We start from the raw sequence: 18762 nt of genomic DNA, 5'->3' as shown, positions 1-18762 counted from the left end.
CACTAAAACCCAAATCCCAAATTCCACTGAAAGCATACAAATTCGGTTTTTTTTTGAAATCAATAAGCACAAAAATCCAATAGACCAAATACATATTGAAACCGAAACAATGGAGTGATGAGTTGCGGTGACTTCCGAACTCGTCATTGAAAAATATTTATTATTAATTTTTTTTAAGAAGAGATAGTTTACTTGAGAAAAGATTGAAAGTACGGTATTGAAATTTGAAGTTAAGGGGGCTTTATATAATTTGAGTTGTTTAGCACTCTAGAAATTTCACAAGATAAGGGTCAAACTTATCTTGAGTTTGTTACATAAACTCAGTAAACAGATTTTCAAAATTCCTTTTTATCAGCTTTCAAACCAATCTCTGTATGTTATCCAAAATCAGTTTTTTTTTTATCAAATCCGAAAATAATAATAATAATAATAATAATAATAATAATAATAATAATTTTTAAAATTTGAAAATAATAATAATTAGTTTTAAAGTTTATTTATTTATTTTTGAAAAGAAATCGTTGATTAAAAATACTCCAAATTTTGGGGTATTACATCTACTCCCCCTAAAACGAAAGTTCGTCCTCGAACTTTTAAGTTAGGCAGCTCTCAGAATAAAGCACACACGATGACAAAAGATAAGTTAGTATTACAAAGATAGCCTAGGAGGCTTTGCACCTGGGGAAGGAGTACGGTATCCGGGCTTTGGCCTATCAGTACACTAATGAAGTTACACCGCCAAGGATGAGGGCAAGCTATATTCTGGATCATTAGATGTCTGGGCCAACCGAGAGATAAAGGAGGAGCCAATTCAAGCTGTACTCGGAGGAGAAAAATAGCAAGGACCAGAAGAAGCTCAGGTGAACTCTACTTTACCGCCACCTGAGCAGACAGGAGAGAGGGACCAAGCTGCGCCGCAAGTTTAAGTTCATTTTCTTTTATTCGGATTTAACCGGCTGTCTGCATTTCTGGCCTGTGTGCCGATTATTTGAATGTAATGAATCAACAATTTTAAGTTCTCTGTCTTTACCCGGATGGTTATCCGGTCAACATCCTCCTGCTCTTGTGACCGGGTTTTATTTATGAAAGTACTGATTGAGTCGATTTTGATTTTGATTTGCTTTAATTTTTGCATTGATTTCTGAATTTTGCATATATATACTTGAATTTTTCCTAACTTTTTAAGAGCATGTGGCAGATGATAACCCGGATGTACTTGCCCCTAGGCATTTGTGTGATTGGTTAGTTTGCTGATTGATTGACTTGGGAGATTTTGAAACCTTAAAAAGTATGTGATGTTCCTAAGTCAACCCATCACAGTAGTGATTTCCCCAAACCAAGTACACAGCCGTCTAAGCATACAAAACGATAACCGTTAGCCTAGGCGGTGAAAAAGTTGTGGTGATCTCCTCCGCATGCAGTTCTTGCAATCCAATTATGCTCAATGTCCCTTTGCCCCATTGGGGGGGGGGGGAATTACGTAATTTCAAAAAGTAATCTAAGTTAGAACTTTGGCCGGTCACCGACTGAACTCTTTAGACATCCGGCCCCGTAGACTTGGTCGTTCTTTAGATTACCCGGGTCAGAGAACTATGATTTGACCAATTAGGTCATTCAATCTTTGCCGCATGTATGCGTTGGTAGAGCGCTTGTCGGGAATTATTCAAGCATCCTACACTTGAGCCCCAATGTGGTCATACACTTAAGTATGGTGGCGTCCATAGGGAAGGAAACTAGAGCAAAAGAGTCGGCAACAAGTTTTAGGAATTTGTAAACCACTCACAGGGTGAAGGTTACACCCCTTCACGATCCATGAGATCACTAACTCTATAGTGGTCCGAAACCATGACTGGATATTTGGGGATGAAGGTACAAATCCAACCTAAAAGAGATTGAACCTTCCCTAAATAAGCCTTTGCTTTATTCTTCTCATATTCATGTTCTCTTTCTAACTAACATACAATCATTATATTAATCCTAAACCTGTTTAATCTATGTTGGTTGAATATCAATACACAAACAAATCAATTATAGGCGATCACTTGAATTAAAGTCATATTAGCCTAATTAAAATTATTAATTATCTTATTAAGCGTGATTTCAAGTACAAATTCCCTTTAATCCTACAAGAGAGGGCGTGATCAAGCAATAATAATAATATCAAGCTACATAATAATAATTAATACAACAAATCATTATAATACTCTAAATAAAGTATAATACTAGTAAGATCCTAGGCATGATAATAACATGATTGATAAAAAATCCTAGCATGTCACTAATAAGCATTAAAGATCAAAGGTTTAGCCATAACATGATACTAGAAAGATACATGATATTAGAAATATTAGTTAATTCCCTAAACATGATACTAGAAAGCAATAAAAGTATCCTAATAATGATACTAGAAATTAATAAAATAATTAAAATATGATGTCTACATCAAAAGAATAATTAAGTAATTAAATTACTTAATTTGATGTCTCGTATCTCTTTCGGTCAAAACAATACACACGTTATAACTTCAAGGAAAATATTAAATCAAACAATTAATTTAAATAATTGAAATAGGGATTTGGGACCAAACCCTCATAAATTATCAACCTTTCACGTCTAGGGAAAAGACAACTTTGAACTTGCACTAAGCGAAAATATGTAATGGCCACCGGTTGAAACCCCCCATTGCCACCGGTTTTGAACCGGTGGTCATTTGGGGGGTGGCAATAAACAAACGCAAGGCCACCGATTCAAAACCGGTGGCAAAAGTCCTTATGGCCACCGGTTAACCGGTGGTAATAATAATTATGGCCACCGGTTAACCAGTGGCAATGTAAATGGCGCGCTTTTTTTGGATTGGAACACTGACTTTTGCCACCGGTTTGAACCGGTAAACCGGTGGCAATAATAGGGATGTAATTTTTTTTTTCTTATTTTTTTTTTCGTTTTTCCTGCAATTATTCCTGCAACTGATCCCGCTATAATATTCTTCCATATTATTTCTATAAATTCTGCCATAATATAATTATTATTAATAATCATAACAAGAATTAAAAATATATATTTAGACATTAATAATTAAAAACCAAATGCAATACAACAAATAAAGTGTGATATACATAAATACAAACAATACTAACTAGTCAATATTGTAGTATAAAATTTAATAATTAACAAAGTATAAATTCAAAATGATGTCACATTTACAAATTGAAGGTGATGAAAGATGCTAACATGTCTCGAACTTCATTAAGGTCCTTGCTTGTTAACGGATCTCCCTTCCGCACCTTGCAAAACTTAGAATATATATAAATTATGTTAGAATAAATTAAATTAGTTAAGTTAAACATGTGAGTAATAAATATGTAAAAAATTAAATACTTAGGTCAAAATGGTCTAAAAGAAGGCCTAAAAGACTTCTACTTGCCCGTTCTCTACATTTTTTAACTAATGACCATGTTGTTTCTCATAATATGTCAATTATACTTAGTTATAGGTGGCTAAGCCTTGAAATCAAAGAAAAAGAGCATTTTACTAAGTTTAAGGTCGCATTTTCATCCAAAATAGCCTAAATAAGGCCTAAATGACTTCTACTTGCCCGTTTTCTATATTTTTTAACTAATGACCATGTTGTTTCTCATAATATGTCAATTATACTTAGTTATAGGTGTCTAAACCTTGAAATTGAAGAAAAAGAGCATTTTACTAAGTTTAAGGTCGCATTTTCATCCTAAATAGCCTACATAAGGCCTAAATGACTTCTACTTACCCATTTTCTATATTTTTTAACTAATGACCATGTTCTTTCTCATAACATGTCAATTATGCTTATTTATAGGTGGCTAAGCCTTGAAATCACAGAAAAAGAGCATTTTACTAAGTTTAAGGTCGCATTTTCATCCTAAATAGCCTAAATAAGCCTAAATGACTTCTACTTGCCCATTTTCTACATTTTTTTAACTAATGACCATGTTGTTTCTCATAACATTTCAATTATACTTAGTTATAGGTGGCTAAGCCTTGAAATCACGTAAAAAGAGAATTTTACTAAGTTTTAAGGTCGTACCTCATCAAGATGTATGGTGTTGGTACAATGAGTCGCTATGTCAAGCATGAATCTCATCACGTATAATCCACAATCAACTCCATTATCTTGTTGTGGGCACTAGCATAGGAACAAATCAAATGAATCAAACGTCACATAAAGTCCACAATTGTTTTAGCAATGTTTATTAAGGTAATCACAATATGATGTGGCATTACCATAGGTGATTTCCATGTAGGACCCCGTGGAGCACGACCATGTATCTTCTTCATAATACTATAAGAAAGTAAATTCAAATTTGATTAGTTTGACTACTAAATGAGTTAGGTTAAGATAATCAAAACTAGGTAACTATATTGACTTTTGTAGTACAGACATCACGAGGTACTTCTTTGTTGATCGAGCTGAATTAAGGTGAAAGATTGTGTTATTAGCAGGAAAAATCACCATGAGGAACCAATGAAACCTACATAAATTCACAATACACAAACAAATCAATAATTAGGGTACAACATATAATTCAAATGTAGAAATAATTGAATTACACATGGTTAAACGTACTCCTCATAACATGGGGCGAATATGAACTTGTCTCCCGCACGCATTGATTCCCTAATACTATGATTAACATAATACATCACCTTGGGGGAGTTGTGTAAGATTCTAGTCTCGGATGTCTGTTCGGGGGATAACCACCCAACTTTACTAGGGGAATCAGTGTCACTTAAGTGCTCTCGTAGTGCTCTGCGTGCATGGACAATGAAAAATTAATTGACATATATATGAAGGATAAACAACACTAATATGAATAACATAATTAATTTAATTGGCATGTGCCCGTACCTCATGAATATTTGAATGAGAGAAATGTTAAGCATTGAACCTCTTAAAAATTCCTTCACATCTTGTTTGTTTAACCATGCACTTGCATCCTCATCATAATGGAACATTGCCTTAGGAAGTGCAATTTCAATGGGATCGTCACTAGGCAAATGACTAAAACGATTGTGTAGAAAAGTTAAATCCTTAGTGAGCGATTGAAGGACATTGTCTCCAACAAGTGGAGTAGGTTGCATGGCTGAACCTTTCGAAGAATTCTTTTCCGACACTTGTTCACTCTTCGACCCTTGTTCACTCATCTTCTTTGTAGGTTCATCAACGCTTTTAGGATTCTCCACCTTCCTTCTCTTTGATGGTTGCCTTTTTTTCGAAATCAGATCAAACAAAGATAACCGGTGGCATTTTCAATTTTTCTACTAGTGTTAGCTAGGTGAGTCTAGAACTTATGGATGCGGTATTGTGTTTGTAAAAAGGCTAGGCTAGAAAGCATGAGGGAAAGAACAAGTTATTGCTTAAGAAAGAGAATAGAATAGAATTAGATGATTGTTGATGATGAAAACGGGGAATAAGGACCTTATACATATAGAAAAAAGTCCCAAAACGAACTGAAAAAGATCGAATTTGATTCGGAGTAAAATTGCTTCCATCGCGACGCGATGGGTCCTGTCGTTTCGCGATGGAGAACGCGTTATCTAAAATCCGTATGTATAGACACCTAAAAATGTATCCCCAAAACCAAACCCGATGATGAACAACCTTTCACCGCCATTATTGGTCGGGTTGAGTATTTAATCTTGGAGTGCTTAAATCCATATTTCCATTTCATAAACCAACCCAATTACTAGCCCATTTCCCCAAACCATAACTTATTTTCCTCTTTTCGTGCCTTTAAACCCAAAATAATTCATTTTGTGTCCTTTAAAATCATTCATTTTGTGTCCATAATCTGGGTCCAATGATTAAATAGTTGTATGGGGATTGAAAAGAGCTTTCCAAATATATATTATAAGCCCAAATCCGAGTTATAACGAATACGTTGTGACCAAAATATTAAACTGAGCCTAAACCGAACCTAAACCCGCCTTACCTACGACCCAACGATCATATGGAGGGTCCAAATGATTTAATACAATTCCTTAACCAATTAGGATTAATTGAATCTTCTACAAGTTTCTAAAAGATCTTAATTATCCTTTTTGAAAAGGTAAGAATAAAGAGTTTGAAATTGAATAAAACTCTTTTTTTTAAAGTCCTAATTTTATTCGAATTAAAAGACGTTCAAAGATAGACAGATATTATTTTCGTGCCTCATAGTTTTTATCCAAATTTTATATGGTTGGATATCCCATGAAATTATCTTTCCAATGATATATTATAATATCCACTCCGAGCTATAACGGAAAAGATATGAATAAAATGTCAAACTCTATTCAAAACTGACACCGTCTCACGATTTCGGCCATATCTTTACTTCTACAAAGTATTTTATCTGATTCTAATTGGGTTAGAAAGTAGACGTCAAGAGATTTCCAACGATATCTTATTCATCTTATTCCGATTTCCTAATCAAAAGATATGATAAAAACAAAAACCGCAAAAACTGCAGTCTATCGAATTTATTCTGATTTAATTCGGATCTTATCTTAATTCTTCGACCCCTCTTTTTTCTCTATAAATAGAGGTAATATCATCCTTTTTTCAATCATCAACAAGCTTGATCATAAAATAATTCTCTTCTCCCTCTTTAGCCTAAATACTAGCCATCCTATTATCTCAAAATACTTCCCTTAAGCACTCCAAAGAGTTCATACTTAACCAGAGGTTCCGCCCTTAAACCAAGACGTGTAAGGTATAATTAAATGAGGATTTGGACCAAATCAAATCTAATTTTTATTTAATTTAATTTAATTATTTCAATTTGATTTTATATTTTAATTGAAGTTACTAACAATTTATTCATGATGTAGCAATTTAAAGGAACGCGCGGAATGTGAATAATTAATTATTTTAATTACTCTTATTTTATTTTTATATTGCTAGCATCATGATTAGGTTATTTTATATTTGATTTGACTAACGTTATTATTGTTAAATTGCTTCCAATATTAATGTTTATTCTATTGTTATTATGATCACCATATTGCATATTAAAGGGAATATGTAATTGAAAATCACGACTAATAAGATAATTTGGACAACCGATTTAGGTTCTTTTTTAATCTTGTTATTTAATCAAGTGATCACTAATATTATGGAATAATGTGTTTCATTAATATTAAACCAATTTAGCATAATAATAGTTTGGAGCAAATTGAATATTTTGTTTGTATGCCTTTGAGATCGCAGGAATCAATTTTCACTATAAGAATCGAGTAGAGGCCAATACGGGCGAATGTGACTCCATGACTCACTTCGTACCATCATCCTCGATCCTCCTTTTGTGGTTCCGAACCATATGGAGTTAGTAATCTCATGGATTATGAATGGGGTGTAACCTTCACGGGTCAATCGTTGTTGCCTTCGTTGTCCCTTATTTGTGGTTGCCTTAAATGATCCGTGAACGGTTTACAAGTTCCTTAAAAACTTGTTGGAGGCTCCCTACTTTCCTTGTCCCTAATCGTATATGTCAATTCCTACTTCCTAAGAGTGCCAAGCATATTCACAACATGCTTCACATAGGCGCACTTCGAACGACACCTACAATTTGGCGACTCCACTGGGGAGGATTCTTTGTTATTTATCCATTTGAGTGATCGGTATTTAATTGAGATGAGTGGATGAGACTTGAAAGATTCTTGAAATATATTCCTGCGAATTAATTGGCATTGTAACATATGCATTTTAGCTTACCTATTTTGCCACAATAGTACCTGTTCTACGTATGTGGCTAGCCTGTGGGATTTATGCTCTATCAACCCGAAAACGCTCACGGCAATAAGGGTTCATCCGAGTTTTTAAATCCACCCAAACCATGGAGTCGAGTTCGATGTCATCACGAACTTGCGAAGCCGCCCGTTGGAATACTTCCTCAAGGGAGGCTGCCTTGCTAACGCGTCCAAACTATTAACCATGGTACCCTTTGACACCCAAAAGCTTGACCATAGTCGAACATAAAACTTGACTTTAGGTTGCGAACTTCATTGCATCATGCGTGACGATATGCTTATATGTGCATTTTTTTATTGAATTTTTTTAATTATTTTTTTCTCTTATCAAACCTTTTTTTTGTAGAGTCGAGTCATTGATTTATTTTATTTTTATTTTATTTTTGAGTCACCCGGATTTTTATTCTCGTATCCTGCACAAGAGTCAACTTGTTTTGGTCATAACCGGAGTTCTAGAAAGAGTAACGTCTCGTGCCACATATGGATCTATATCCCCGAGTTTTATCTTTGATTTAGAGTTGGTTTCGTCCCAATCCATGTCACAGATCAAAATTTATAACTGATATACTACAGCCTGTCCAGTTTAGGTGTCTTTTTAGCGTCAACTTTCTTTTATTTTATTTATTTATTTATTTTTAATTTTTTATATCTTTTCATGTCAAGCTAGTATTAGCCAAATCTTTTAGTCCGTGTTTAATCATATAACATAGGATTATAGATTTTTTATTTTTATTTTATTTTTTTTATACCCATGAGTCTTAACTCTTCTAGAATTCTATTCCTCTTCCTAGTTTCTTGTGATCGATTTTTGTGCTAACCTTAACATGTGTTCTTTGTCTTTGATTATGGTTGATCTTATTTGTGACTAATGATTGCCAATGGACCGTTTTCACCTATTAAATAGCATAAACATTAAAATTGGACAAAATTAATCATGTTAGTTTGTCTTTTAGTCTTCCGTGCTATTTGGTCATTGGGTCCTTTATTTTTCACAACGTCCTCATGTCTAGCCATGCGATCATACCAAGAGTCTTAATAAACTCACCTAATCACACATGTTGAGTCATTTCACGCACTTTGTCTTCGAGTAATGCACTATATTGTTTATGATCGTATATTAGGACCATGCATGCGACGTTTTCCGTCGTAATAGGAATGAGTGGAGTTTTTCTCATCAGATTTCAAAATTGTTTCTTACACTCTTCCTTTCCAATCTGAGTATTGAGTGAATGCATTAAGTGAGTTCATCCTCACACATTACTTGAGTTTAAAATCACTAGAAAATAGTTGGAAGAATAATGGGAACGTCACTCCTTCCTTCTTTCCTTCCAATCAAAGCATCAACAATAAGAAACTATTTTTCTCAGCAGGCAGCTAGAAGTAACTCATAAACATCCATGAAGACAAAGCACGATGCAAGCTTCTTACCAAGATTTCATGATTTCTTCTTTTATTTCAAACCCTTCTCCCTAAAAAGTCTAGCATAGGTTCTCCTTATTCATGTGTCTATGTGTCACATTTCTTACCTTATTCATAAATAAGCATCTCTTTCTTACATTCGATCATGTGATTATCAAAAAATCAATTGCCGAACTAAACACAAGGTACACCAATGACTTGAGGCACCTTTGCAACCCATTCATTCCCCATTAACCATTCAATCACATATCCATTTTTTCATCAACCACTTTGAGCCTCGTCTAACGTTTGGCCTTCATTTCTTCAACCCACATTCACTTAACCCTGGGATTGGAAGATGTGTAATTATATAACATTAAAAAAGAAAGTAAAAAAAAAGGCAGCAAAGCAACAATAAAACAATGTCTAAAGGCAAGTGTTCCAATGTCTTTGATATGAACACGTCTCAAATTGCGTCTCTCATCGAGTGCTAGGTACCATGCCTGAGAAACATGAATGCTAAGTGAGTGATGGACCGCATGATCTGAGATTGCCTACATTGATTCAAAAGAATAAAAAAAAATAAAAAAAAAATAAAAATATGAAAAATAAAACTTGTAAAGTCCAATACATAATTGCATATCTTGGGGGGCTTCTCTCGGGTCTTGAGATTTTTACCCCTTTCTTCCTTAAACCATCAACTTAACCATGTTACAACCCTTGAATTACTTCTTTGAGGTGTACACACACTTGTGAAAAGTTCGGTTAGAGTTACGTTCGGCCTGATTCCTAACGGATACGTTGGCAACCTCACATCGAGGTGCGACCACATTCATATTCACATTTATATTCATATCCATGCTTGATTGAGTCAAAGAATATCCAATTCTTACCCCTATCCATCTAGAGCTAGACTTGGGGCTTGAACCCATATCATTTAGCCTACCCAGCCTAAAGAGTCATCATCTTTGACTCTTCCCACATATATTTCCATCACCATAACCTTTGCAGCCAACCTTAGTATCACATTCACACACTTCACTCACACATCCATATCCATATCATCCTTCCCTTTAAGAACCCTTTATCATGGAATATTGTTAAAACAATGTGCATGTTTCATCGTCTTTCAGGAGAACATTCATTACAAGAAACATTGTATACTTGCTTAGCTTCCTGACCTGAGAAATATTCATTGTTTCACGCATCGCATAATGTGCTAAGCAACATTCAATATGCAACATTCATAATCATTTCATCTATATACGTGCTTAGCTTCCAGACCTAAGTGACGTTCAAGATCGCTTCTTTACACCATATATGATTCTTAGCTCCATGACCTAAGTTCATTCATCTATCGTGTCACATGATGTAATTGTTCTTAGCCTCCTGGCCTAGGAACATGCATCATGCATACAATCCATGCGATTCATTTTGTCTTGCTCAATGAGGAAGTTCAAAATTTTTTCTCTTTTTCAAGTCTTTTCTTTCGGGGAAGTTCAAAAACTTTTTCAAACTTTTTTCTCATTGAGGGAAGTTCAAAAATAAAAGTTCAGTTTTCACATCTTTCTTTTTCGGGAGAAAGTCGGTATCCTCCACTCATGACAAAAATTGACGGAAATTTTTTGCTTTTGCATTCGTTTGCTTGTGTCTGCACACACACATATACACACACACACTCACAAGTCATACACATGTCATGTCACATCAAATCAAACTTGGTCAAGTCAATCACAATATAAACGAGTCCATTGGCAAATTTATTTTTACAGGTCTCATCTGCAGCCCACGTTCGGGGAGAAGCGAACCAACTACAACCCACGTCCGGGGACAAGCGGACCATCTACAGCCCACGTCTGGGGACAAGCGGACCATCTACAACCCACGTTCGGGGAAAAGTGAACCATTTACAACCCACGTTCGGGGACAAGCGAACCGACTACAGCCCACGTCCGCGGACAAGCGGACCATCTACAGCACACGTTCGGGGACAATCGAACCACCATCATTTCATGACGCAAGGTTCTCGATACATAGAGACTTGCAATCTCATCATCTGTCGACTTTCCTCAAGCATGGAAAGTATTATCCGGTGGATTTCTTCAAGCATAGAAAACCGCCAAATTCCTTTGTCGGCTTTCCTCAAGCATGGAAAGCATTATCGGTGGATTTCTTCAAGCATAGAAAAATGCCAAAATCATATGTCGACTTTCCTCAAGCATGGAAAGTGTCATCCGGTAGGTTTCTTCAGGTTTAGAAAGCTACCAAACTCATCTATCGACTTTCCTCAAGCATGGAAAGCATTTCAACAAATGTTATCTGGTGGATTCCTTCAAGCATAGGAAAATACCAAACTCATTTTTCACCGAGACAGTGGTGTCAGATAAGCGTTATATCCCTATACTCTTTTATCTGTAGAACTAACATTTTTCTGCAGGTATCGGTGTATAAAGAGTGATTTTGGATCGCAGAACTTCTTGAATCATTCTCTGTCCCTATCGACTACTTTGACTATCGTTTTCGAAACTAACGTTTCTACAAACTCAGTCAAAGTGGGGGCTTCTATAGACACCTAAAAATGTCTCCCCAAAACCAAACCCGATGATGAACAACCTTTCACCGCCATTATTGGTCGGGTTGAGTATTTAATCTTGGAGTGCTTAAATCCATATTTCCATTTCATAAACCAACCCAATTCCTAGCCCATTTCCACAAACCATAACTTATTTTCCTCTTTTCGTGCCTTTAAACCCAAAATAATTCATTTCGTGTCCTTCAAAGTCATTCATTTCTTGTCCATAATCTGGGTCCAACAACTAAATAGTTGGATGGGGCTTGAAAAGAGCTTTCCAACGATATATTATAAGCCTAAATCCGAGTTATAACGAAGAAGTTGTGACCAAAATATTAAACTGAGCCTAAACCGAACCTAAGCCCACCTTACCTACGACCCAATGATCATGTGGAGGGTCCAAATGATTTAATACAATTTCTAAAACAATTAGGATTAATTGGAAGCTTCTACAAGTTTCTGAAAGATCTTAATTATCCTTTTTGAAAAGGTAAGATTAAAGAGTTTGAAAAAAACTCCTTTTTTTTAAAATCCTAATTTTATCCGAATTGAAAGACGTTCAAAGATAGACAAATATTATTTTCTTGACTCATTGTTTTTATCAATATTTTATATGGTTGGATAGTCCTTGAAATTATCCTTCCAATGATATATTATAATATCAATTCCGAGCTATAACGGAAAAGATATGAATAAAATGTCAAACACTATCCAAAACTGACACCGTCTCACTATTTCGGCCATATCTTTACTTCTACAAAATATTTTAATCTGATTCCAATTGGGTTAGAAATTAGACTTCAAGATATTTCCAACGATATCTTATTCATTGTATTCCAATTTCTTGATCAAAATATATGATAAAAACAAAAACCGCAAAAAGTGCAGTTTATCGAGTTTTATTCCGATTTAATTCGGATCTTATCTTAATTCTTCCACCCCTCTTTTTTCTCTATAAATAGAGTTCATATCACCACTTTTTCAATCACCAACAAGCTTGATCATAAAATAATTCTCTTCTCCCTCTTTAGCCTAAATACTAGCCATCCTATTACCTCAAAATACTTCCCTTAAGCACTCCAAGGAGTTCATACTTAACCCGAGGTTCCGTCCTTAAACCAAGGCGTGAAAGGTATAATTAACTGAGGATTCGGACCAAATCCAATCTACTTTTTATTTAATTTAATTTAATTATTTCAATTTGATTTTATATTTTAATTGAAGTTACTAACAATTTATTCATAATGTAACAATTTAAAGGAACGCGCGGAATGTGAGTAATTAATTATTTTAATTACTCTTATTTTATTTTTATATTGCTAGCATCATGATTAGGTTATTTTATATTTGATTTGACTAACGTTATTATTGTTGAATTGCTTCCAATATTAATGTTTATTCAATTGTTATTATGATCACCATATTTCATATTAAAGGGAATATGTAATTGAAAATCACGACTAATAAGATAATTTGGACAACCGGTTTAGGTTCCTTTTTAATCTTTTTATTTAATCAAGTGATCACTAATATTATAGAATAATGTGTTGCGTTAATATTAAACCGATTTTGCATAATAATAGTTTGGAGCAAATTGAATATTTTGTTTGTATGCCTTTGAGATCGCAGGAATCACTTTTCACTATAAGAATCGAGTAGAGGCCAATACGGGCGAATGTGACTCCATGACTCACTTCGTACCATCATCTCCGATCCTCCTTATGTGGTTCCGAGACATATGGAGTTAGTAATCTCATGGATTATGAATGAGGTGTAACCTTCACGGGTCAATCGTTGTTGCCTTCGTTGTCCCTTATTCGTGGTTGGCTTAAATGATCCGTGAACGGTTTAAAAGTTCCTTAAAAACTTGTTGGCGGCTCCCTACTTTCCTTGTCCCTAATCGTATATGTCTATTCCTACTTCCTAAGAGTGCCAAGCATATTCACAACATGCTTAACGTAGGCGCAGTTTGAACGACGCCTACAGTATGGAATACTTAATCTAATTAACTTAGATTAATTAAAGTCTATACTTATCTTTTAAAATCCGATTTATTTTATAAAACACTTGTTTTATTCCAAATTAAATTCTTTATTTTCTAAAAGATATAATAAATAATCCAAATTCCACTAGAATTTAAAATAACATTCTAGATTATTCTAGAAGATTAAAGTTAATCCTAATGACTTTGTGGACTCGAATGAACAACATAAGAGGGGGGGGGGTGAATTGTATTGTTGAGGAATTAGGGTAATTTTTGCGGAATTCTTAAAGAAATTTAAACAAAAACTTTAAAGTGCAAGAGAGATTTTACGTGGAAAACTTCTTGGCCCTAATCAAGAAGAAAAACCACGACCACAAGGGATTTTAATCACAACTCTTAATAATAATAGGGCAAACAGCCTATTACAAATTAAGACTCTAAACTCAAGTTCATCTACGAACTTAAGTTCCCCCTCAACTGATCCCTCAATCAGTTGAGCTCTCGAATATCTCTCTTTCTCCTTGCTTCACTCAAAGCAATTACACACTCTAGAGTTTACCCAAACTCTACCCCAATACAACTCAAGATAAAACTTCTAAGATGCTAAGTACAAAGACACTCAAGGACTTAAGTAGATTTTTGACTCTTTTAGAAAAGCTAAGAATCGTAATGCTCAAGTTTGCTTTTCAAAACAGAAAACGAATCCGAATTATACAGGAGGAAAGCAGTTGAAAACCTTATGTTTTCCTTAGCTCCCACTATACCACAACTTCCATGAAATAAGGAAGTGCAGTTCGTGGATGCTTGGGCAGCAAGCTGAAGCGCACAGTAAGGAAGTGGTTCCTATATTTTCTCAACCTCCTTTACCAAGTAAAATTCGTTTAAAAAATAGTTTTACCAAGTCAGATTTTCCAAAAATGTTAGGATAAAATCAGAACAGAAAATCTTTTAATTAATACGATATTTTTACTTGAAAGATATTTTTCCGAAATAAAATTAAATCTTTGTTAAAGAAAGGAAAAATAAAATCTTTATAAACTGAAATTAAATCCACTTAAATCCTATCAATCAATGAACTTATCATATATACAAGTAGCCTAAAATAAATAATAAAGATACAATAGACTCCTTGGAACACAGTGAAGCTTCGACTCTGGAGCTTCAGTTCCTCACTTAAGGAACTTGGCTTCTGATTGTCTTCTATGCTCGTCCATAGCTCATCCTTTAGACTTGTTCCATGCTCCATTCTAACTCTAGAACTTCGTTGCATATAAAACCTGTCAATACATCAAAGCTAATAGACAAAAGTTAAAGCCCCTATGGGTTTGCTTAGGTTCCTTGAGTCATCATCAAAACTTAAGATCAACAGACTTTAGACATAATAATTAATGGGCCTCCACTTGATCATTGAGCCGTATATAAAACTCATTTCTGGGCCAATTTAGCATTTTGGCCATAACTTCCTCATTATTCATTGGAATTGGGCTTATAATATATCGTTGGAAAGCTCTTTTCAAGACAATCCAACTACAATATTATTGGACCCTTACCATGGACCAAAATAAACTAGACTGAACATTTCCCATAATTAGAGTACGAAAAGAAACATTTTCAAAAACAGAAAGAAGTATTTAAAATGACAACATCACAAGACTTTTCACATTTTCATCTGGCTCGATATTCAAATGACGTGAAAGATATTCATCACTGGGTTTGGTTTTTGGGAAGACTGACAGGCTAAAGTCGTATCACTGATATGTCTATTTTATATAGTGTTTTACCCCTGTCCCTTGGTCAAAATTAGAAGTGTTTTTGGCTCTTTAGAGCCAAATTTATTATTAATTGGTGTTTTCTAGTATTTTCGTAGTTTAAGTTACGTTTTGTAGGGAATTGCACATTTGGAGCATTTTCCCGAGATTATTTAGTGCAACTACGAGCAATGGAGGAGCACGACCACTTTTCGTAGCCCAAGACCAGTTATATTCATCAAACTAGTGATTAAGGGCTCGACATATGAGATACCGAGGCATTTGGACCAAGTATTAAAGCCCCAAGGAGGAGATTTAGTTTGGGCCAAAGTTGATAGCCCAAATAAGAAGTCTAAGTGTCTAAGAGCTTCGCCCACCCGAGCATTGCCTCTCCCGAATGCGCGCCAGGTCGGGAGGGGCGGAAGAAGGATCAAGGCATTGCTTCACTCGAGCTCGCGCTTGGCCGGGCGCGAGAGATGGTTTAGAGACAAAAAAGGCGCGCCCAACCAGGCGGTACCTCGCCCGACCAAGCGTGTGTTTTGAAGGGAGTTTTTCAACGATTTAACTTAGTTTCTAATTATGATTTTTACAGGCCTTTTATAAATACGTTTTAATAGCTTTAGATACAATTATCTCTCTTTCATTAGTTTTAATCTTCTCTTAAGCTTAAACTTCTCTCTTATTTTCTCTCTCTACAACTTTGTTCTTTAATTCAACTCATTATTCCTGCCAACTTTGGTAACGATTTCTTCCTTATTAAATTCAGTAATTTAATTTCTTTAATTCATCATGTCTTGTTTATTTGGTTTGATTAGTTTAGATTTAATTATGTGCGAATAGTTTTCTTTCTAGGGTTTGTGGGGATCCATAAATAATATGAAGGGGTCAATTATTATTGTTAATTGTCAATGCTTGATTAATTTCCTATTGATTGATTTAATTCTATGCAATTAGATTAGGCCTGGTTTAATGTATGAGTTATGCAATATTGATTCAAGATTCGAGAGATGAGATTGAATACCGGTAAATTAACTCTGTGATTGTAATACGTAGCGAAAGCCCTTTATGATCTGATTAATTGATGTATTGATAATGGATTATTATGTTTTACGCTAGAATTTTTTTATTGGTGAACCTATACCCTAGGCTTTTATTAAATGATTTCTCCCCAATTTTATCTCCCTTAGTTTAATTTCATCATATCTATAATTTAGTTACTTTATAATTTAGATTATATTAATTAATTAGGAATATGAAGACTTGTTTCCCTGTGGTTCGACCCTTCTACCCTATCTGCATAGTTAGAGGAACTTAGGAATTATTTTTGACTAGGTGATATGACTTTATCCTGTCAAAAATTGGCGCCATTGCTGGGGAAAAATTTTTATTTTTAATTTCTAATTGTTTTTATAGTCTAAATTATTTCTTCCCGTCTCGGAGAACGCAAGTTCTTTGAGAAAATTTCTCATATTTGTTTGTTTAGTGCTGTGTTTATGCCCAGGAGATCTAGATCAGGTTACATTCCATTCAATCTTGAAATCAAACAATCTTTTCATAGACAAAATAATTTTTACAGGCTGATATGAAACACCTTTGGAACGCCCATCTAATTCTACCGATTCAGAAGTTTCTTCATAACCTGAATCAGAGATGGCGAATCCACCTCCACAGCCACCTCGCAAGCTCAACGATTATTCGCAGCCGTCACTGAAAGATTTTTGTAACACCCTAGAAATTCCTTTATTTTAAAATACCTGTTTTTCCCTGTATAAAACTTTAAATAGGAATATCTAAGACATTACCGCCACCGTGAAAACGGTTAAGGCAAATATCAAAGATACACAGCGGAATACTTAAAAAACCAAAACTATTTAAATAACACAATTTAAAAACAACCCAACAAAAACAAAGCTGAAACACAACAAAACCAAAGTCAAATAAAACTCACCACAACTTGGAACCATTTAAGGCCCTTATTCAAAACCGAAACAACCCAACTTTTAGTGTTAGTCCACAAAGTAATATAATAAAACATTCAATGCATAAAGCAAAACATATCCTAATGGAAGCTAGCATGATTCCCTCTTCACTCATGTCCCGTCATGAACATGCTTCAATACCTGAAAGAGTATCTCTACTTGCCCCCACTACTCTTCATTAAAATGGATCATCGTAGGGCCAAGATAAAGACATGGCCAGGCACAAACAACACACACGATCAGCAAAGCTGAGTACATAAGCGTAACTAAACACACTAGCATGCATTCTCCTATCATCACACACACTTACCTCATTGTACCTGTTTACAAGCACACCCAACAACCAACAAGACACAATGACTAGATAATAATTAATTCATTTTGCCTTGATTATGCATCGAACGGGTTTCCACCTCTTTACCTCCCCCAAATAAAATTTGAGGTTAACTGGCACGGGAGCTAACCGTGCCAGCGACAAACCACACAAAGGTGGCGGAATTCCTGCGCATAATAAATAATAAAAAGGAATATACAGCGTCCTGTACTCCATTGGAAGTTATGGTTAAATATAAAACCCCATAACTCCCCCCATTGTTCATACTCAAGGTATATACGTTCCAAGAGTTTTGGTGCGTAATCTCTTTCACTTTACGTTATTTACATATTATTAGACTTGGTGATGACTCTCAAAGCATAATAAATCAATCAACAATAATTATTCAATCAAACAAACTTACCAATTTAATTCTTGAATAATTAGTGACCACATATGATTTAATGTTGAACCCTTTTTAATTCTACCTCAGTGTCAAAGACACCTTAAACGCATAATGCGCCACAAATCCTATCCCTCGGTGTTAAACACACCTTAAGTGCACAAAGGCACCGACATACAATTTATTCCTCGTGTACATAGACACTTATCTAGCTCCTTCCTCATGCTTAAAGCATCAATAAAAATTATATGAACCATAATTAAATTTCTTTTCAATATTCCAAACATAATTAAACAATTAGTTTAATTAAACATGCTATCTATCATGCCATAATTAAATATGTAGTCCATATAATCATACCAAAATATAATTTTCCAATCCATAAACCATCACAAATAATTCATGCTTCACAATTCAATTACCAACACAAAAAATTCACAATTTAATACATAAACCTTAGCATGATACTACTTGTAATTGATTGAAATTAAACCTAGCATGATTCTACATCATCAAAATATTCTAAGTACGCGAACGTACCTTGAATACGATCTTAAAATCGTCACAACTAGTAAAAATTGCTCACTTCGAAGTCTCC

The 18762-nt window shown here is 34.7% G+C and overlaps 1 long non-coding RNA gene across 1 annotated transcript; it reads right to left on the bottom strand.

Annotated features, from left to right (window-relative positions):
* Positions 1-4062: 4062 nt before the first annotated feature.
* LOC110700097 lies at positions 4063-4442 on the bottom strand. The gene is made up of 3 exons (XR_002507126.1): positions 4404-4442; positions 4261-4318; positions 4063-4162 (listed from the first exon to the last, which is right to left on the bottom strand). It is a non-coding gene; the product is annotated as an uncharacterized LOC110700097 (long non-coding RNA).
* Between the last annotated feature and the right edge of the window lie 14320 nt (positions 4443-18762).

This window comes from Chenopodium quinoa, unplaced genomic scaffold (assembly GCF_001683475.1).
Source record: "Chenopodium quinoa cultivar QQ74 unplaced genomic scaffold, ASM168347v1, whole genome shotgun sequence".
NCBI lineage: Eukaryota > Viridiplantae > Streptophyta > Magnoliopsida > Caryophyllales > Amaranthaceae > Chenopodium > Chenopodium quinoa.
The sequence above is the reverse complement of the archived record's forward strand: the minus strand, read 5'-3'. Positions and strand labels throughout refer to the sequence as shown.